This window comes from Haliotis rubra, unplaced genomic scaffold, assembly GCF_003918875.1.
Source record: "Haliotis rubra isolate DU_JTF1 unplaced genomic scaffold, ASM391887v1 Scf1602, whole genome shotgun sequence".
NCBI classification, from domain to species: Eukaryota; Metazoa; Mollusca; class Gastropoda; order Lepetellida; family Haliotidae; genus Haliotis; species Haliotis rubra.
Genome location: NW_025765562.1, coordinates 108,771 through 112,728, shown reverse-complemented (window position 1 = coordinate 112,728; position 3,958 = coordinate 108,771).

Here is a 3,958-nt window from a genome sequence, read left to right as displayed (position 1 = left end):
ATACCTGTGAAACCAATACCACTAATTTATTACATGTGTCAGGCTCATGGCGCATGACATTTGTCACTGGAGATCGATATGTTCGGAAGTTCTGATCCATAGGTTGTGTTCCAGCGGTGCAGATCAATATTCCCAAGGAACCTGATCTCTGTATTGTTTTCCAGAGATGCAGATCGATGTCAGTGATACAAATACAAACAGAAAACCGTATTTCATTTCACAAACACGTATTTACCTTAAGCGTTAATATCATCATCAATTCGTTGAGAGATTGTTTAGTTATAGATGATGTTGCAATATGAACTGATATATTTTCCCATACATTTAGTTTAACTTTTAAGTTTATATTCAGTTACAAAATTTGGTTATGATATTTAGTTATACAAATAGCAATATACTCAGTAACATCATGAATAGCGAGTTCACATGGTATGTCGTGTTATTCAAGTGTATTAAAGTAAACTAAGTTTGTAGGTGATATATTAGTGATCTCACCAAATTGTCCAGTTAACAAATAACCTAAATAACCTGGTACACAATGAATGGTAACCCTTGCAGGACAAGATTCACACGGACAGGAGGCATGGGCGCGATGTGCACGAGGTGCTTGAGTGAGTGAGTGAGTGAGTGAGTTTGGTTTTACGCCGCTTTTAGCAATATTCCTGCAATACCACGGCGGGGGGCACCAAAAATGGCCGTCACTCCTTGCACCCATGTGGGGAATTGAACCCGGGTCTTCAGCGTGACGAGCGGACACTGTAACCATTTGGCTGCCCCACCGCCCCACGAGCTGATGAAAACCTGTGCTTATATGTATCGTGACAAACACCGTTGAACATCATTATCAGAACAACATTGTCTGCTGGGGTTTGTAATCCCTCACAATGCATTGGTGGCAGGTTTGAAGCATAGAGTCTTCACGGCGGTCCCCGCGTTAGTGGGTGTGTCGCCACATGTGTTTGATGTCTTGAGGTGGTGTAGTGGAATGTCTATCTGTAATGACAGAATGATTGTTGATAGAGGCGTCAGTCTCACTAACATTAATTAGCTGGCTCATACAGACGGGAAATAATCGAAATGGAGCGATTATTCAAAGGTTGAATACGACTATTGTCATTTATCTTATTCAATGCTACTATAGATAGGCCTCCTGACAATTGTCCTATAAGATACACTCGGAATGCATGGTTCGTCTCTACTTCATTTGGTCACATTTCAGATGTTTCGTTATCTTTGAATGCAACTTATGAGTGAACGAGTGGTTATTGAGTGAATATTGTCAGGATATCGTGGTAATGTAGTTTTTAACGTGTGTTAGCTTGGAGAAAAGCACGAGCACGTGTGTTGTTGTAAAGCCTGTGAACATAATCATCAGTTAATTGGTTCGACAAAATCAAGTTTCTTTTTCTCATAATCAGGGCTATTTGCGTTCTGTTGGATAATTAAGACAAGGTAGGACTTGTAGAAACTGGCTATTTTCTATGGCTATATAGATAACTGAATGGTGCTTAATGGATATTCCGGATTTAAATGAAAGTGTTTTTAAGTGTCATTTTCCTTCGGCATTTCATCACAGAATAAGCATTATTGATTTTTAGCCGAAGGAAATGCCCTTTAGTTAAAAAGGAAAAATATCTGTGAAAAATACATGAAAGGATCACTGAAAATCGATTGCGACACCGAGTGTTCGCGAAAATGGTAGACATGTCCTGCCCTACAGTCAGCAAGACTATACGGTATCATATATAACAAAACATTATACTGTGAAAAACTGAGAACTGCATTTTGTGGGAGGGTTGGTTATATAACGTATAACATTACATCCTCCATGTGGGCGGCGGGGTAGCCTAATGGTTAAAGCGACTGCTCGTTACGCTGAAACCCCGGGTTCGATTCTCCACATGGGCACAATATGTGTGAAGCCCCTTTCTGGTGTTCCCCGGCGTGATATTGCTGGAATATTGCTAAAAGCTGTGTAAACATTATACTCACTCACATCCTTCATGTAAAACGAAAAACTGCATTTTGTGGGAGGGATGGTTATATGACGTATAACATCACATCCTTCATGTACATCGCGAAACTGCACTTTGTCGCACGGTTGGTCTATATCGCAGATAATATCACATACATCTATAAACGAAGATCAGGAAAATCAGATATTAAGAAAAAATTAATTAAAAGAACATGTCTTTTGTACTATCGATCTCATCCATTATATAATGCACGAAAGTTATGCATTAAACATCAGACAAAGCAACCCCTGTCAGGTCTGATGTTCTGGAGTCAACAGACGGAAATGGGCTCGATGTGAAAGTCGTTGGAAGTTACTTACTCTCTGGTAACAATGCTTCTAATCCTCCTGGGGCCACCCAGTTGTTTTCACGTCACCCTTGATACGCCGCAGAAACAATTAACCTGATACCACAATACCAGACTCAGTTGGTATACGACACCCGCGTAGAGTATTGTTAAACAATATTGTGATCGGATTACACCGTTTCTGTTTAGATTAAGTAGCAGTGCCTGACACTGTGTTTCAACAATAGTCATCGGGCGGGAATCTATTACTCTCCTGTGTAAGCAGTCGTGTGGGGGCACTCTATTAGATGGTTTTGAACTTAAGTGGAAATTGGAATCTGAATTTTTTTACGTATAAATTTCTAAGTTAAGTTATTGTTAACTTTTGCAGTGGGATAGCCTACTGGTTAAAGTATTCGCTCGTCGCGTCGATGTCCCGGGTTCGATTCCCTACCATTTCTGGTGTCTTCCGCCGTGATCTGGCTGGAATATTGCTAAAAGCGGCGTAAAATCATATCACTCACTCACTTTAATTTTAATTTTGACCCATGAGTTTGTATTTGACAATATAAGGGTAAAGCTATTTTTCATAACTGCCGGACGAAGGAGGGCAGTTGAAAAGACCGAGGTCCGTTATTATAGCTAAAATGGATAGAATTTTTAATAAAATAAAAACAAACTGCGGTGTCGGTTTTGAAGCATTTACTGCACAACAAACGACGGAGGTCACCGACACACTTTTCACAAATATGGAAACGTCATAGAACAAAACAGATGACGTCACTATTGAGTGTGACGACATTCGACCTTGACCTTTGCTCATACTACCAGCTGCCATCTTCTTCAATGCTCAACAACGTTCGAGTTCCAGTCGGTGTTTTCATTGCTGCATATTGTAATTTATGGTACAAATGTTAAGGTTGGCATCGGCAAGGAAATGCATAATGGCAGAGGTGCATGTGACGAACGTGAGTCAGAAATATCGTCTTCATGGTGAGTACTGAATAATGCTAGTATCTCTAATACCTCGACTAAACTAACTAACCTGTTTGCCATGGGTTGCGCCCTGTTACGACGTAAATTGTAACAAAAACGCAAATTGTAATACTTGCAGCAAATTTTAATAAACTTGACGTAAATTGTAATAAAAACGTAAATTGTAATAAAAACGTAAATTGTAATAAAAAATTGACGTAAATTGTAATACGCAAATTGTAATAAAAATTGACGTAAATTGTAATAACTTTCGTTGCGGTAAAATGTAATAAATGTTTACGTAAATTGTAATAACAGTTTTAATCACTCGTAAATACGCGGGTGTTTGTTTTTCGTTGCATTTCATACATCAAATAAGCTTGTTAGGGCGATAACTCAAGAAAGAAAAGATGGATTTTGTTCAAATTTGGTACCAAGGTATATTGGCAAGATTCACCGACACCACTTGAATTTAGTGACCTTGAGGTCATTTTAAAGGTCACAGCGAAGGTGTAACAGTTTTGGTAGCCGCGAACTTAGGAAAGAATTAATAGATTTTGATCCAATTTTATATCAAGTTGTATTGGCGGGAATCCCCCCTACACCAATTGAAACAAAATATGCAAAAAACATGTTGTATGTGGTAAAAGTCAAACATAGATATTAAACTGCACAAACAAGC